The sequence below is a fragment of the Lissotriton helveticus genome, chromosome 3_2 (assembly GCF_964261635.1).
Source record: "Lissotriton helveticus chromosome 3_2, aLisHel1.1, whole genome shotgun sequence".
Lineage (NCBI taxonomy): Eukaryota > Metazoa > Chordata > Amphibia > Caudata > Salamandridae > Lissotriton > Lissotriton helveticus.
Window position 1 is genome coordinate 161,235,356 of NC_136062.1, and position 19,698 is coordinate 161,255,053.

The window sequence follows — 19,698 nt, forward strand, 5'->3', positions numbered from 1 at the left end:
GCAAAAAAACAGCAACAGGCTTGCAATCCACACACGTCAGATGAGAACAATCACCATAAAAGTTGAAAAAAACAGACAAACAAATGCCAAACAACAGCAAAGAAGCATGGATGTTGCCGAGGCAAGTACGGAGGAAAATCAGAACCCCACAAGCTCCCCGGAGGACCTGCCTGGAACCTTGGGTTCAGGGAAGGCCAAGAAGAAGAAGAGTAGGAAGAAGCGCTTCAGTCCATAGAAAAAAAGGATCCTGATAACGGAGGTGGTCGAACATCATCAACAACTGTTCATCACCTCCACTCTGTCATTGGCACCAAAAAATTGACTATGGCAGTCCATCGTAGACAAGGTGAATGCAGTGGGAGTACTGAAGAGGACAATGGAAGAGGTCAAGAGGCACTGAAATGACGTCAAGCGCAAAACCAAGCTGAAACTCACCAACAACCGGAAGGCAGCAATGCAGACTGGAGGTGGGAGTCCTGCGCCACAGGAGGAGCTGGACGACATGGAGGAAATGGTGTCCACAGTCATCAATGAGAAGACGGTGGCAGGAGTTGGGGGACCGGACACTGCTCAACAGGACCGGACACAACAGCAACAGAGTAACGACCAGGGACTGATGGGACAGGGTGAGATGCACATGCACAATTGAGCTGAGCACATTTGCGGCCATACCATGCCCCAGACCCCAACTCCCACCAAGAGAACAATGTACCCAAGAATGCAACATCTCAGCACTTTATAAGCACAGAAGTCAGAGGCACACCACATGGAAAGGATAAGGGGCAGCCAAATCAGAGCTGCAGGGACGACTCCCCCAAAATGCGGCACACACACATCATATGCAGAACACATCAACACTGACAACAATGTGGCACAAACCACAACACATCCACAACAGTACAGAGGACACAACTGGTGCCGACTGGGTGTAGACACTGGCCAATCACAAGTGGCATTGCATAGAAATGTGAGTTGATATTGTACCAGTACAAACACACATCTGTGATGTTGTCGAAATGTCCACTGTCCCACAGCAAATGGGCAGCCCCTCCGACACAGCCACAATGTGCACAGTCATGCAGTCTTTATGTAAATATGTACAATGCGACAACACACATGTGAACACATTGTTAAACTGCATCTCCCCTTCACATTGCAGAGGGACAATCACATCTCCTACAGAGCAGCCCCCGAACCTCTCTTCTCTGTTGATGAAGAGGACCACCACACCTTTGACTCCGACACCATCCAAGAGTTTATTGACAGTCTCCGCGCCCACCTCCAGGAGCAAGGCTGTGTTTCCCCCACAAGCCGGATCAACTGATGAAAAACGAGAACCGAAGAATTGAATTGAATTGAATGATTCACAGTGTGGTCCTCAAACGAATCTGGAAATTGGATTAATTGATAAGATACCTTGTTCACTGGGAAAAAAATCTTTTCCCCCCCTTCTCTGCCCACAGCTTCACCGCTGACAAAACCCTCAAGCAAGCCCAACAGATATGTTTCTGTCTTGGTCCTGAAGAGAATGCCATGAATCTAAGGGATTCGAAACGCTTTGACCTCGTTTTGCAATTGACCTCGTTTTGTAATTGACCCTGTTTCTCTTGATTTCTTCTGGTCCTATGTTTTAGGCCAATCTTTGTTGTAAATAACACGAATGGATTGAATTTATGATGGCCTAAGTTCCTTATTGTGTTCAAAAGAAATTATAAAGAAGCTGTCATTAATTTCTTTTCTATCCTTAGCTTAAGAATTGACACTAGCTTAGGGATATCTTATCACACACAACAATCACTACCTTACCTTATATGTTTTTCCGTTGTTTGCATGGTGAAAATCAAGTTGGTTTTTTGATGAATGAGTTTAAAGTGAGTTTGTAAGTCTCCCTTGCACTACTTGCACGTGCCTTCTAACACCCCCATGTACATATTCACACATGGTTTTAGTAATAGGAGTTCTTCACTCATTTGAATTGTAGCTAGTAAGTTGTTTTGAATAGAGAATCTAAAATGTCAGAGTTTGATGTATAAAAAGATATAAAAAGAAATAATTAAATTGCAAAAACATTTGAAAAAATAATAAACATTTTTTGTGATATATCTCAGGACTGAGAGAGTGGTCCATTAAGATGAGGACATGGAACTCATCTTAAGTTGAGTCAGAGTTAAACATTGAGCAGTATTGGCACTTGTTTTGTTGTTTGCTAACGTGGCGTAGCCTTACTGCGCTTAAGTCAAACCCCCTTTTGTTCTTGACTATCGAAAGTAAATGTGTCATGCTCATTTTTGTGACGACACAAGCATGTCATCAGATGTGATTGTGCGACACCATGCATGTTATTTGGTACATGATTCCTTGTAGTTGATGTGGACTGTCTTTGGCCGGGGATGGGGTGTGCTGGGGGGGGGGGTACTGGGGGTGGTGGCGGTGGTTGTTGTGGCCATCTTGGTTGTCCGGCACGCATGTTCAGTGGCTCCATGGCATCTGTTGTTCTTCAGGAGTGGCTCTGGGATGGGCTCTTTTTTCTGGTGCAGGTTGTAGTCCGACTTTGCACCAGGTCGGAGCAGGTGTTAGTTTCCTGGTGCTAACGCGATTTATCACCTGTTTTGTGATCTTATCGCCGTATCACGCTGGTCGTTGGGAATGTTGAGGTTTGGTGTTGTCGCTGCTTTTTGCACGGGAATGCCTTCGCCATCGTCCACAAGAACACCATCCGCATTACAACCAACTCCGACGACACCCTCACCGCCGCCGAACACCTCCACTTCCAGATACACACCGACCCCAAGACCACACTCAGAGGTACCCTCATCTACAGACCCCCAGGACCCCGCACACAATTCAGCGAAGACATTGCAGACTTCATCAGCCCGCACGCCCTCTCCTCCGCTGACTACATCCTCCTAGGGGACCTCAACTTCCACCTGGAGAACAACAAGGACAGCAACACCACCACCCTGCTGGACAACCTCGCCAACCTCGGACTCAAGCAACTGGTGAACACCCCCACCCACTACGCCGGACACACGCTCGACCCCGTCTTCTCCTCCAGCAAGGACGTCTCCGTCAGTCACTCCACCGGACTCCACTGGACAGACCACAGCTGCGTCCACTTCAGCTTCAAAAGGACCACGACCCACCACCACCCGCAACAGGTTCCCCGCAGGAGCTGGAACAAGATCACCTCCGACCAGCTCTTCACATCCCTGAACCTGAATCCTCCCGCCAGCTCAACGGACCCCAACCAGGCAGCCAACAACCTCACACAGTGAATCACCAACTGCGCTGATGACCTCGCACCCCTGAAAAACCATCCCAGCAGACCCGGCAGCAAGAAGGCTTCCTAGTTCAACGACGATCTCATGAACTCCAAGAAGAACTGCCGCACCCTAGAGAAAGCCTTGCGCAAAGACCCGACTACAGACAACATGACCGCCCTCAAGCACGCCACCCGCAAACACCACCAGTTGATCCACGCCACCAAGAAGACAGCATTCAAGGAACGACTAGACAACAACGCACTCAACAGCAAAGAACTCTTCAACATCGTCAAAGAGCTCTCGAACCCCAACGCTGGGACCAATGACATCACCCCCTCGCAAGAACTCTGCGACTCACTCGCCTCGTTCTTCCACAGCAAGATCGCCGACATCCACAACAGCTTCGGCACACAGCCCACGCACCCAACCACCGAACTGACGCCTCCCACCATCACCCTCCGCGCCTGGACCCCGGTCAGCACCGAAGACACCATCCACACGATGAACACCATCCACTCCGGATCACCAACCGACCCATGCCCCCACTACATCTTCAACAAGGCCGCCTCCGTCATCGCACCCCAACTCCGAGACGTCATCAACTGCTCCTTCAGCACCGCCACCTTCCCGGAGAGCTGGAAGCATGCCGAACTCAGCGCCCTCCTGAAGAAACCATCAGCTGACCCCACCGACCTCAAGAACTTCCGCCCCATCTCGCTCGTCCCGTTTCCTGCTAAAGTCATCGAGAAGACCTTCAACCGACAGCTTGCCGCCTTCCTCGAGACGAACGGATCCCTCGACCCCTCGCAGTCCGGCTTCTGAGCCAACCACAGCACCGAGACCGCCCTCATCGCAGCCACTGACGACATCCGAGCCCTGCTCGACAACGGGAAAACAGCTGCCCTCATCCTCCTGGACCTCTCCGCAGCATTCAACACTGTCTGCCACCGCACCCTAGTACAACGCCTCAGGAACATCGGAATCCAAGAGAAGGCTCTGGAGTGGATCATCTCGTTCCTCGCCGGAAGAACCCAGAGAGTCCGCCTCCCCCCGTTCAGATCCGAGGCCACCGAAGTCATCTGCAGCGTACCACAAGGATCATCACTCAGCCCCACCCTCTTCAACATCTACGTGAGCCCCCTCGCGGCCATCGCACGCCAACACAACCTCAACATCATCTCCTACGCCGACAACACTCAGCTGATCCTCTCCCTCACCAACGACCCAGCCACCGCCAGAACCAACCTACACGAAGGGATGAAAGAAGTAGCCGAGTGGATGAAGAACAGCCGCTTGAAACTCAACTCAGACAAGACGGAAGTCATCATCCTGGGACCATCTTCCTCCGCCTGGGACGACTCCTGGTGGCCCCCTGCCCTGGGCAGTGCACCCAAACCAACGGACCACGCACGCAACCTGGGCTTCATCCTGGACTCCTCCCTCTCAATGACCAGACAAGTCAACGCCGTCTCGGCCTCGTGCTTCAACATCCTACGCATGCTCCGGAAGATCTTCCCATGGATCCCCACCGAAACCAGGAAGACGGTCACACAGGCACTCGTCACCAGTCGACTGGACTACGGAACACCCTCTACACCGGAACCACAGCCAAACTACAGAAGAGACTCCAACGCATCCAGAACCCCTCCGCACGACTCATCCTGGACATCCCCCGCCGCAGCCACCTCTCCGGACACCTGAGAGACCTGCACTGGCTCCCCGTCAACAAGAGAATCAAGTTCTGTCTCCTCACCCACGCACACAAGGCTCTCCACGACCTGGGCCCCAGGTACCTCAACAACCACCTGACCTTCTACACTCCCACCCGCCAACTTCGTTCGACCAACCACGCCCTCGCCGCCGTTCCACGCATCCGAAGAGCCACCATGGGAGGAAGATCTAACTCCTACCTGGCAGCCAAGACATGGAATTCCCTCCCCATCCACCTCCGCCAGACCCAAGACCACCTCTCCTTCAGGAAGCAACTCAAGACCTGGCTGTTCGAGCAGTAGCAGACCCCCCTCTCCCCAAAGCGCCTTGAGACCCTCCGGGTGAGTAGCGCGCTATATAAATTTTTTGATTGATTGATTGATTGATTCTCTGCATCTAATTAGCGATAGACGCCTGGGTTATCTGTGGCGATGTTTTTTGATGATGACATCGCCGGAAAACTGGTGATTTCGGCTGTTTACACCAGCTTGTGAATGGGTCAGTACATTTATCGCAACTTTGGCTGCGGTAAAGTGCCGATAACTCTGAGATAGCTCCTTGAGTATATGCCCCAGAGTTATTTATTGCAGATTCCACACAAAGCCCCTCCCACAGTCAGTGCAATGCGCCTTGCTACAAAGACATTAACTGGGATTTAAGATAGTGATCCACAGTACTGTTGTGCATTACAAAGAAACATTAGAAAGAGACTTGAGACATTGAGCTGCTGTTGTGTTTTGGCATTACAAAAAAAATATTAACATACTTGAGACACTGAACTGCAATAGTATTTCTTCTATGCCAGCAATAGGAATATTTGGACACATTTCCTATGCCGATAATAGGAAGTACTGGATCCTTGGCGACCTTGAGACCTAGGGCTTCGGTGAGTCGGCATGTGGGTTAACATGTGGGAAGAGGCTGCATGTTTGAGGTATCTATTGAATTCCTCCTCTATGTGTTTGCGAGGGGCTCCCTCTCTGTTACCTGTCTGTTCCCTGTAACTCGGCCATCGGTGTTTCCTTCTAGGGCTGGAGTAGGGCCGGATGCCGTGCGGTGTGAGGACGCCGCAAAGGGTTGAGGACTCCAACACCCAGCAGCCCTAGCTGCGCGCATGCGGCGATTGTCACCAAACACGCCAGGAGGTTCTCCCGCAGCATGAGACACGCGCACGTGTGTGCCTGGGCCACGCCCAGGCGAACCCTGGGCCAAGGGCGAGACTAGGCTGGGCCACCCCCCTTTCCTGTTTACATGAATGACGACTTGTTGGGACACCGAGAAACCACGGTCAGTGTATCCAGTTTATCTGTAAGCGAACAGTGCCCGCTCTCCCTCAAAAAGTTAACAACAAACATATGTACTGTTAAAGCCCCTTTGTATGCAAACATGGGCAAAAACACCCCCCCAGCTAAAGGATCTACCACCGGACAAAGAGTTACACCGGCACAACCCACTGCAATCAACAAAATTCTCCAAAAGGCAATAGGAGCCGTCTCCTCAGAAATTGGGCGCACAAAGAGGCGTCTCTCTCTAACACCTATTTTAGCCCCAAGCCCTTCTCCTTCTGATTTAGGGTCGGTGTTTCCATTTCCATCACCATCTGTGATCGTGGATCCAGAGCCCCCAAGGACACAAGCTCAGACTGGAGCGAGCAGGCCATGTTCCCAAGTCTCCCGTGGGGAACAGAGGAAAGAAAAAATAGGGGGAAACAGAAACAGAAATCTTATACCATGCATAAGGGAGCTAAGAGGAACAAACAAGCTCCTGATACGTTAGTAAACAAAACCAGGAGAGAACCAGGGGCAGGCAATCGGTCTCAGGCAACTGCTGAGCAACCCATGTGGGTGTCTAAATTGGTGTCCGACCTTAAAGCACATTTTGGATCTGTGGTAAAAGACGAACTTGATGCACCAACGGCTCGAATTTATTGACATTGGTGGACCACTAGATGGGTAAAACAGATCTTATTCTTAATTCAACTGAGACCACCAAATCCCTTGTTACAGAGTTGGCCCTGCACCCATATAAGGTAGCTACAACTGCTCTAGACACATTGTCCGTCCCCGCTAGGTCTAACATTATTACCCATGGGAATGTAGCTCCGGCAACCAGAATGTCTCCCACACAGAGCTTGGATATGGCCAATACCCAGCAGAGGCCTCCTAGCTGCCCCCCCGAACCTGTACACAAGCTACCACCAACCACATCATGTTCTCTTTAGCTACAACAAGCTAGTAAAACTAATGAAGTCGGTGAGAGGACTCCTGCACACATAAATTGAGGGAAATTCAGCCTACACTACCATGTATTAATCTGTCCCCACCCTCTAACCCCTATGTCATCGTGCTAGTCGGAGTACCCGAGTTGGAAAGGGGGCAAGGGGAATCTCAATCTGAACTTAATATTAAATGTATACATTGGTTAACCAAACATAAGCACTTTCCCTACAAAGATTTAAATAAAATCATACTTACACGCAGGGTAAGCTGGCTGGGTTGGAAGAGAAAGGACACAGCTAGGGACTACATAGTGATCAACTTCTGGGACCCCCGTGCTGTTCAATACATTCTGGATTGGGGCTACCCTAGGGAGACTTGGGGTATATTTGCCCTGCCCTTAGGATATTTCCACCCTCCCAGGATAATGTCACATAATGTGGGAAGCATGGCCAACGATTGGGGAATGAGTGACCAGGGTGGCCCCATTCCGCGAATAGGCAAGGACCGTCCAACATCACTGATATACAATCTCCCCATCGCCAACAGATTTAGCCCTCTAGATACGGTAGACTGACTAAGGCCTACTAGCACTTCCCATGTAAGGCCCAGTGATAATCTTGAGACCAAAAAAAGACATTTGTATCAAGGTGGTTTATTGCAAAAGGACGGGTATGGAAGGCAGCATAGTGACAAGGACCAGGCATTTGAGGCCAGACTGTTAGATTCCATCTCCACTCTACCGAGCAATGCAAATTTGGTTAATGAATGCTGTCCCAGGGGAGGGGAGGGGCCACAGATATACATCAGGCTCAACTAAGGGCAATCCCCACCTCACAGGTTCCTTTAGCTATTACAGCAGGATTCCCAAGCACACAAATATTGTCTTGGAATATAGCAGGAATCAACTCAAAACTGGATCTTCCAGACTGGGGGGAGTTCATATGTCTACATGAACTTTGCATGTTCCAGGAAACATGGACGAAGGCAGACACACACAGAGTAGGCTATGCGTCGTTTAGAATCCTAGCAGTCCAGGGGATTGGGGGGAGACGTTCTGGGGGGCTGGTCACCTGGGTTTGAGTGCATTTGGATTGTAAGGCTAAACAGATAGAGACCTTTTCTCCTGATATCTAGTGTGTCCTTCTCTTCTCTCCTTTCCTAATTCTATTAGGATTGCTTTGATTAATGTTTACTCTCTGCCAGTTTGTTATGGGCAATCTTCGCATACCCTTGACTGCCTGACTTCATTTCTCCCAACTATACCGGGGAATTTCTGGGTCATCCTATGCAGGGATTTTAATTGTCAATTTAAGCCTCTCAATGGCTTATCTACAAGCATCACAAGAGAGGAGGACTCAGTTTAGGCAATCCCAGAGCCCAATATTGCACAGATACGGGCATGGACTCCTCTGGTCCTACAAATAGATGCACTTATATTAAGTAACTCTTTGGGGGCCTATAATGGTCGATTGCCATCCGTTAGTCCAGGGAACTTCACGTTCAACAGACTTGAGCAGGGATCAATTTTAGACTACACTACATAGGGCCCTCGACTTCAAGGTCACCCATCATCACAGAAAGTGACCACAATCCTTTGGTTTTAGAATTATCACCTCCGCTTGCTGAAAGTCATCATAGTGCATCCTCAAAATCTGATACCAGATTAGTATTGGCTGAAGGAGGGAGGAGAGTACGATGGGGGTAACTAGTACAATCACAGGATAAAGTGGTCTCCCTATAACAACAAATTCGCCCCTTTCTTGAAGTGATGTCCCAACTTTCCGTGATCAGGGGCACTTCACCCTCCCAAAAGAGAATTACAAATAATCACCAGGATATGCTCCTTGTCCTAGCACCCTTCTTCCATAACAGTAATAGGCCCAGGCCGAACTCCAAATCAAGGCACCCATGGTTCAATAAACACTGTAAGTTAGCAAAGCAAGCCTTTTTAATTTCTATTAGAAGCATGCATCAAAAATCAAGATCGCATTACAAAAATACTGTAGACAAAGCCAAAAAGATCTGGGAAAGTGAAAAATGGGAAGAAATAAAAATAGCGCTTGATAATCATGACATGAGACCCTTTTGGGACTTAGTTAAGAAAGGGAAATCCGAAGGCAAATTAGCTATAGCATCAAACCTAGGGGAAGAAGTCTGGCCAGCCCATTTCAAATCTTTATATACAAGGTCAACAGAGTAAGAGGGGAGGGTGGAAACTAACATTATAGATTGAGAGTTGCTACATCTAGACTCACCACCCTGCACAATGAAGGATATTACAGAGGGACTGGGAAAGTTATTACCAGCAAAAGTGCCGGGGTTGGATAAGATTTCTGGTGACCTATTTCGTTCTGGGCCATCAATATGGGCACCAGACCTGTGGTCACTATTTAATGCCGTTTTGCAAGATATGGCACTACATGGGTAGGGGCAGAAATTATCCCCATTTATAAAAAGGGCTCACCACTTAACTCAGCCAACTATAAAAAAAATAAGTCTCATAGATGTCTGTCAAAAACTCTTTGCACGCGTACTCTTGGGACACCTGCAATCTTGGATAGAGGAGAATAACATACTAACACCCCTACAAGCCGGATTCTGGGCCAAGACCTCCACTATTGATCAGATTTTTAGATTGCAACTCATCCACTGGAAAACTGTGGTTCCAGAAGATGGCAGCCTCTATCTCATATTCGTGGATCTTAAATCTGCTTTAGACTTAGTTCAGGGGGATCAACTGTGGAGTATACTACTTGACTTAGGAGCTCCAGAGTATCTCTGCTACCAGCTGAAACGCCCTAGAGCGGGTGTCCATTTTTGATTATCTAGGAATCACTCTCAATGAAAAAATGGAATGGGGGACACAAATGAAGAAAGCTAGCCTAAAATGAATCCAATCCACTGGAGGCATTACAAACGTCTACAAGAATTGCTCACACAAAGTAATAGGACCTGTTGCAGAAATGTGTAGGATTTAGGCTAGGGGTTTGGCACTGTATTGAGCAGAACTTTGGGGCCACCATCCAGCTGCTTCCCTCTCAATGGCAGAGAACCAAGGGGCATATTACCAAGCAATAGCGATAATTATCGCTATTGCTTAGTTAGAGACAAAAATTTACCGCTGAACAGCTGCGATTTTTATCGCAAATAAACCTTGGTATTACCAATTTTTATCGCAAATGCGATAAAAATCGGCCGCAATGCATAAATATCGCTGAAAAGTCAGCGATATCCATGCATTACCGAGCTAATGCTCTTAGCCATGTTATCCACCTCCCATTGGATAACATGGCTAAGAACTGCTCAGGGCAGGTGTTAGCTTTTGTAGATATTCACGCTTGGCGCGAATATCTCCATAAGTTGGTAATAGAAGATAGCGATGTTAGCGACTGTTTCCAGTAGCTAACATCTTGGCACGCCCACTTTGCATGTCATTAGTGATAAATATCACTGACATGCAAAGTGGGGCCCAAGATGGTCCCTATCTCCTACTAGCTGTCGCTAACTGGAAGGGAGATAATTTTATCTCCGCTTTCTTAGCTTTTAAAGCCAAAAAAGCGGAGATAAACCCCCTCGATAATATGCCCCCAGCAATTGCTGGGTCTTCCTACTAGCTCTTCATTAACACCGCTTAGGATGGACCTAGGGATTAGCCCTATAGCAGATGGCGTTTTTTCCAGACCCCTGCTGTATTGGCGATGCCTTTGGAGTACACCAGAATTAGCAGAATATAAAGAGGAGTTGAAAGACGTTATGAGTCTCATTGGTGCAGGAAAACTCCCGTGGCTAGACTACATCAGAAACACCTGTCAAGCCCTAGGGAGAGCAAACATGTGGACATCCCCAGAAGAGATCTGTCCTATGATATCTAGGAAGACACTGCTTGACTCCTACAGAGAATTTAAACTGGTTCAATTATGGCGGGGGACCAAGCAGGGCTGCCTTACTTTCAAGTTCTTGGATATAAAACAGCAATATAGGCTTGAAACATCCCTAGATTACATCCAACCGCTTTTAGCGAAAAAACTCTTTCTTTAATTTAGACACGGGGCTCGATCATTTACTAATAAGTGGCAGGGCTCCCACACATTAGACTGTCCAGGGTGTGACAGAGCAGAGGAAACTGAAATGAACATTCTTTTTTTCTGCCCCGCCAATGCAAAGACAAGGTTGCGATGGTTACTACAATTGTGCAGGAACATGGGGAGTAGACAATGTATAGAGGCATTTAGGCCGTTTAAGTTTGGAACTGACACACCTATTGTGTATTCCATTTCGAAGTTTTTATACACCATGAGGTGCATTTGTACAGCTATCATTAAGAAAATTCTAAAAGGAAATTCTCCGCCTAATAATAACTAGAACCTATGCTACATTATGCACTGACTAGAGCAAAGTGGTATGCTCATATTGCACTGTATGTTTACCCTCACCATAACTAATTCCCCATCAAGGTGTTTTTAAATCAACAATTTTAGCTGTTTTTACCTAGATCTTCTTAACAATACTGTTTATATCTAGCAGATAAAGAAAACGTTTTTTAGTAACAAATATGCGCTTTAATTTTTTACTGCAAAAATCAACTGCTATAATATCTGCCACTGCCCCCCCTTTCCCCATCCAATTCAGAAGTTGTAAATATATTTTTTTATTGCACATTGCAATTTATCCTGCAATAATATTGTATTACGCTTAATGCTAAAATTATATATTCTATTTAGCATTGCACTATATCCTACTAAAGGACCTTGAGTGGGCATGGGGTAGCTAACTGGAGAATTAAGTCAAAGCTTGCTTACCTGAAACGTTGCAATTATAATCTACAGAAACAATGTATATCATTTTTATGATTAAATGAAATGTTATACTGTATTGTATTTTGCTAAAATGTTTTGCACGGTCTTTTATGCTTTTATGGCCTATGGCCGCAATAACGCTTTCTTTGACTGACTGACTGAATTCCGCCTCTCTTCGTTTTCTTCTAAAGAGGTGCCTGAGGACTGTGGAAACCTGTACCCCGAGACCAAGAGTAAATCTCAGCCTGAGAGAGCACTGTCGCATATCCTGTAGAGAGACACAATCTATCCCCAACCCTTCCTTCTCCCTTTCCCCTTTCCTCCTTTCCCCTAAAGGCTGATCACCCACACTCAGGGGCATATTACAAAGCCCCTTATCGCCGCGTTATCGGCGCTTTTCTGCCGATAATGCGGCGATCTCTACATCGTCCTATTATCAAGGCAGCATTAAGTCAATTAACGTGGCTTAAAGCCATGTTAATTGACTTAACAATGCCTTGGTAATAGGGCCCCTTTCACGATAAACTCATCGTGAAAGGGGGCGTGCAATGGGTGTTGCGGTGGGCGTTCCACCACAACACCCATTCACTTTGATGCTGCCACCTATTATCAAGCTTGGCGATAATAGGTGGCAGTGCCGAATTTAAGAACAGGTCTGACCTGTTCTTGAGGTGGCGAAACAAGGAGAAATGCTTCATTTCTCCTTGTTTTTGCTTTTTCCATGTGTGCTGCCTTGTGCTGCACACATGGAAAAAGCAAAATGTCAAGGTTTGTTTATGTACAGGAAGGTGTCCCTTCCTGTACATAAACAAACCTCTTTTTAAAAATGCCAATTTGTAACTTACATGTGTGCTGCATAAAGTAGCACACATGTAAGTTATAAAATGGCATGTGAGCTTTGTTTATGTGCAGGAAGGAACTCCTTCATTTATTTATTTATTTATTTTCTTATATAGCGCAGGATTCGATCCCCAGAGGGATATCTCCGCACTTGCGCCTGGGTGCAAATGCTGGACTGTTAGTAAGATGTAGGGCTACCAGTGAACTATGAGGTCGAAAAAAGATAGGTTTTAAGGCCCTTCCTAAAGGATTGAAAATTTAAATTAGTTTTTAAGACAAGTGGAAGTGAATTCCAGAGAATGGGGCCCTTGTAGGAGAGGGCCCGTCCTCCCTGTCTCACTCTCTTAATCCTGGGGACCTGAAGCAGCTGCTGATTGCTGGAGCGGAGAGAACGTCCGGGGCTATATGGGATGAGCTTATCTGTTAGGTATTTGGGGCCTACACCAAAAAGGCATTTGTGGATGGTGCAGCAGATTTTATATTTAACCCGCTGCCGAACCGGCAGCCAATGAAGGCTATTCAGAAGCGGGCGGGAAGAGGTTCTGGGCTGGGAATTGAGTACCAGTTTTGCTGCGGTGTTCTGAACCACTTGCAAACGACTAAGTTGTTCCTCGTTGGCCGAGATGAGCAGGCCATTGCAGTAGTCCAATCTACTGATTACCAACGTCTGGACCAAGGTCTTACGATGGTGGTCAGGCAAGAGTGGAAAAACACGACGCAGGAGTCCGATGGTGTGGAAACATAGGCCGGCAACTTGATTGACATGGTCTTTGAGCACCAGTGCCTGGTCCAAACGCACTCCAAGGTTTTTAACGGTGAGTTTTGGACTTGGCACTGGCCCGAGATCTAAAGGCCACCATTCTGGGGACCACAGAAGCGGGGCCTCTCCGAATAACATCACCTCTGTTTTGCCTACATTGCGTTGAAGGCAATTAGCAGCCATCCAGTTAGAAACAGCCCTCATACCATCCGCAAAAGATTTCCTTATTGCTGGAGTGAGGGAATGGAAAGGAAACAGGAGCTGGGTGTCATCAGCGTAGGACACCAGGGTGAACCCATATTCTCTCACAATGTTAGCCAGGGGTGCCACATACACATTAAATAGTGTAGGGCTGAGGCATGAGCCTTGTGGCACTCCCTTGGTGAGCTCCCTAGAGATGGATTGATGGGAGCCCAGTCTGACACCTTGTGAGCAGCCTGTGAGAAAACTCTCTACCCAGGACAGTGCTACACCCCCTATGCCCACCTCCCGCAGGCGGCCGAGAAGAGTCTCATGTGACACCGTGTCGAAAGCCGCGGACAGATCTAACAGCAGCAGAATCATTGAGCCCCCTCCATCTAGTGTCATCCTGATCGTATCGGTCACTGAGAGGAGGGCAGATTCGGTGCTGTGATTGGGTCTGAATCCCGATTGCGAGGGGTCCAGACCGCCCGCTGTCTCGATGAAATTTGACAGACATAAACAAACCTTCCCTGCCTGCGCTGGCGTTAAGTTGTAAAACTTATCGCCATCGCAGAGGGAAACCCTAGGCTGCACTATATTCTTGGTATTATGGTGCAACCTAGCGTTTCCGAAGTGGCGAAGAGAGGAGTTAAGCCAAGGCGGCTAACACCTCTCTTCGCCACTTTGTTGCTAATATGCCCCTCAGTTACTGTTGAGTGTCGAGAATGTGTCTGAAGGTGAGATGGCAGAATATTTTCGTTTCCACAGAACCTGGACTTCAGGTGAGTGGTACCTCGACTACAGGGGTGTATTGACAGTATTGAAAAAGGAAAAAAGGGAGGCAGAATGGAACAGAGAATATATTATGGAGAACAGGGCGGTTTTGTCTCTGGAGGTGGTGGTTTCATGGAAGAGGTGATCTTGTTGAGGTCTTTAAATGGGGACACCAGAATGATTTTTGGATGGTTTTTGAGACAGATATTTCTTTTTGTTTACTTAGATATACTGGTCTCTGGGGGAGCATTATTGGTGGTCTCAGTTAATCACTGTCTGTTGCTCAGATGATATGGGATTGAGATGTGAGTAACGTTCCGATGCACCTGTGACCTACGTGGAAAATGTCTAGATTCAGGTTGCTGGACTGACTTCTGCTTCTTCAAGAATCTCATATAATTGTGCAGGAGTAACGGGGTTTGTTTAAAAAATATATATAATTATTTTCGGTGTCAAGATGAATTGCACCACATAGTTTCCAGGCTGTGTATTTCTCTGCTGTTTTTGTGATATGTTTCATTATACCGTAGGTTCCATTTTGAACGATTTATAGGATTTCTGAAATACTCATGGCCAAGGATGTGGTAGGGAATATGGGCAGAGGTGAAAGCTGGCGCAGGCATATAGCTGAAAGAAGTAGGTGTCAGAGCTCTGTAAGACGTTTCTCAAGGAGCTCAAAAAGAAGAGAGAGCGCCAAAGAGACAGACCAATAAGGGGTGGGAGGGCGGTTGGGGGCGGGGGGGGTGAAGTGGGTAGGGGGATGCGTGTCTCTCTCTCTCTTAATTGCTTTTACTTTTTTGTTTCATAAAGGTTAGTAGCTCTGGCTGTTCTCTCTTTGAAGGATGATGAACGAATTCTCTGCTGGAGGTGTAAGGGAAGCCTACACGGTAGCTCTCTGTGCTTTACCGGTGTGTATCTGAGGGAATCTTGTACTGCCGCAGCCCTGCTGGGCTTCTCTGTGACATCAGCTCCACTGCCGACCTGATGTACCTTTCCTTTGTGACTCGAGAGGCTTGCACTGTCTACCCCCCTACCCCAGGGCTGTATCTTCTGTGAGAAGCCCTGGGATGCATTGTACAGTAACAGGGCCCCTTCATCAACATATGCATCCGGGTAGGAGCATTCGCTCTTAAAATATACTATTGGCTGCCCTTCTATAATAATGATGCTTCCCCAGGCTTATTGAAAAAGGCTGCAACATATTCCGAGAGGAATAATTAGATTCCCTCTGATGAATGTAGAATGGTACAAGGGAAGAAAAGAGCCCGCTGAGATTAAGTCCCAAATACCGTAATAGAAAAATATCATCATCTCCCATCTTCGAAATCATCTTTCACAGTCACTTTAAAGAATTAAAAATTAACTACTCTAATATAATTGCTGTCCCGGCTGAGGGAAAGCAGTAGACCTAATAAATCATGCCAGGGAGCTCTGCATGGGAGACAGCCAGCATTCTGACTTTCAGCTGGAAAGTAGAAGAAATGGGTTTTGCTTTTAGGTCACATGGTTAATCCTCTCTGCAGTGAATTAGCAAATGAACTCCGTCTTGATCCAAGAGACAGATCATGCGCCTCCAGCATTTATCCTTCAGCGTGCCTTGATCATGGTCCACGCGTGTTTATCCTCATACATGTTATCCCCATGCATGTAAGATCTTATCCCAGTTTGTTACTTTATCCTACTCTGCACATCTTTATTCCAGGAGATGGCTTTATGATCTATTTGCACATGCAATTATCGCAGCCGGGTCTTTCACGCATAAGCCCTAGATCTTACGAAGAGTTCACGCAATGTAGGGCAGGAGGCACATTTGCTACGCTGCTGTGCATTCTGCCCCTTCCAGTGCTCCTGGTGCTGACGCACTCTGTGCAGCCCTGTGCCAACGCAGGCAACCACAGTACAAGTGGGTCTACATTGATATTTTCATAGTTTTTGTGCAAGATTGTATCCCTTCCTGCTTTAAAACTATGCTATAAGGCTATTTCCTCTATGTGTGTGGGCTGTAGAAAGCCGCACACACACAAAGAGGGAAAAACAAGGAGAAATACAGATATTTCGCCTTGTAGTGTGCCTTTTTTAGGTAGGCTCAGAATTTTGGCATGAATCCAATGCCTAAAAGTCTTTGTAGATATGGATTTGCATAAAAACCTATGGGTGGATGCACGAGAATGCCCATGCTCCACCGACGGAACGCCTCCCTGATGCAAATCACCCTTTGCATTGGTTTGTATATCCCAAACAGGATTTTACGCAAAACCTTTGCAAAGCTGAGCCAAAATCTGAAAACACATCTGGGCATATTATCAAGAACGGCGATAATATTATCGCCGCTTTTGCGGTAGGAATCTGCAGCTAAAGCGGCGATAAGTGGCTTGATAATATGCCCTATAGAATTCCAATAGAAGCCCAGGTTCTGGTGTGAAGGATATTAAACCTGGGCTTCTATTGGAATTCTATGAGGCACATTATCAAGCCCCTTATCGCCTACAGCAGCTGTTTCCTGCCGCTAAAACAGCGACAATGTTTTCGCCGTTCTTGAGAATATGCCCCATCATCACCAAAAGAACTATCAGAACTGCACCAATTAAGGAAAGAGCTGAAGAATCACTTCTTCAAAGAATAGGACCGCTCGAGAATTTAGAAAGCCCCTTCATCTTTACTGAATATAGTAACCCCCTCTCTCCTGCTCTTTAAACTTTTGCTGGCTTTACAACAATCACTTGCCCTTGCCTAAGATTGAATGATACTAATATTTATATTCAAGTCCACACAGTTGTATTTATCAAATACAACCCATTGTCAGAGATATAAATGCATTGTGCTGATTCTCCCAGCTCAATGCTTACACTTCAAGGTGAGGTTGCCCATTTTCCCCGAAGATTCATATATTTGGTCAGCCTCAAGCACCTCTGCTGCCGCGAAGGGCCCATAACAATATTCTGCATTACAGTGGCGGCTCCTCCGCTAAGGCAGAGGAGTGTCGCCCGACAGCCCTCATAAGCAGTATAAAAGGAAAAATAAAATGATAATAACAGAAGTTATTATCATTCTATTTTTAGTATCAGCCAGATCAGGGAGGGGAGCTAGGCTCCCATGACGTCGGGGAGTAGGCGTGCTTTCTGCACTCTAAAGTGCGTAGGACGGTTTCGCCGGCTGTCGTGGCCCAGCCAAACTGTCATGCGCACTTTGTTTTAAAAGAAATGTTTTTATTAAGAACATAAATAGGGCAACTGACAGACAATTTATTCATATATCAAAAAAGGAGGCAATGTAATGCATATGACAACATCAGTACAGTACGTAGAATACTCCAATCACGGTGATACAAATCCGGCAGTACATTCTCCTAACCCCTCCTCCCCTCCCCCTCTAACAATCAGGATCACTACCTTCATCTGGCCTCAGTGGATCACACAAGTGTCCCCTGTATTCGTTCTGTCATGCGCACTTTGCATGTTCTCCACAAGGCTGCAGTGCACAGCTTGGTGAGGAACATGCACAGGCTACATGTGCCCGTCTGAGTGCTGAACCACGGCAGTCAGACCAATCACAGCGCTGCATTGCAGTGTGCTGAGGTAAATGAATTTTTCTTTTTCTTTATTTTTTCCTGCCCCTTCCTTCCACCTCGGCCCGCCACCCCGTTCTGTACCAGCCACTTCTGCATTACTGATTTATCACCTTTGTGGATGAGGCAGAAGAACAAACAGAAAGACAGACACCAACACACAAATCGGTTTATTGATAGGCAGTCTGAGTGTTACCTAGACATCCACTCATATCACATCTGTAGAGTAAGGTTAAGACATAAGAGCATGTCTTCAATCGATTCAAGAAACTAAAAAAAGAAAACCTCAAATTCATCAGTAAGCTAACTCATGGTTAGCTTTTAGGTGTCAGACTCTCTGACTTCCAACCAATAATGAGAGACAGATATTAAGGCATCCCCTCATGTGTCATTCCTAAAATGTCACCAAAGCATCCCCCCCCATGCATACCTATGCCATACTGCAAAACACACAAGGTGATTGACGGAATGTTGCATGTTGGCAAAACATTCACCCCCAGTCACAGATCTGGGTTTAATCCATCGTTATTTTGCTCACCACGCCACCCCAGTTCAGACATGGCCATATGCAAATCAGTCTTGACCCTGTGCCTCATGGGAACAGTCCAGCCCGAACTGCCAAGCCATGTCTTCGATGGACCGGAATCAAGCATCCTAGGACAGGTTTCTGGCTATCAGCCGTATTCAGCCAGGATAGCTTGACTCCATTGGCGTAGTGAGCACGGGACCCACGTCTGGGCATACCCTTCCCACATAGGGCGAACAGCAAAACACACAAGGTGATGGACAGAATGTTGTACATTGGCAAAACATTCACCCCCAGTCAAATATCTGGGTTTAATCCATCGTTATTTTGCTCACCACGTCACCCCTGTTCAGACATGGCCATATGCTAATCTGTCTTGACCCTGTGCCTCATGGGTACAGTCCAGTCCGAACTGCTGGAATAAGTGGAGACTGCTCCATCCTTTCGTAGGTCAATTCAAGGAGGTATAGACTTAAGCCGCTATTCAAAATGGAAGAGTAGTGCTTCAGATGGTGCCTGGTGGCCCCAAAAGTTACAAGCAAAGCCTCCACGACTGATACAATTTAGCTAACTAAAGTCCACTGACTTTCTGACATCTAACATGTGAAGAAGACACTGTGAGTTTGGAGAGTGATAAAAGAAAACACTATCTCCTATTCAGGATGAAAGCAGTAATGATCCACTGGCAGAAACCATGGGCACATGGGCAAACCTAATTTACACAGAAAGACCATTAAATAAGGAGGCTTTTGCATATGGATCCTCAAGTCTATCAAGCTCCTTGCTGAAGTGATCACTCGAAGCAAGATCACTTTCAATATATGGCGTGAACTTCAATCTACTGAACATCCACCAATCGGGTTTCAGACCTGATCATAGCACAGAAACAGCCATCCTGCACATAGTAGACGACGTCCTTCAAGCTCTTGACCGCAACGAAACCTGCCTACTAGTCCTACTCGACCTCTCATCAGCTTTTGATACGGTCAATCACGACAAACTGCAAAGAAGACTATTATACAGGATGGGTTTATTTGGGAAAGTCCTTCAGTGGTTCAAATC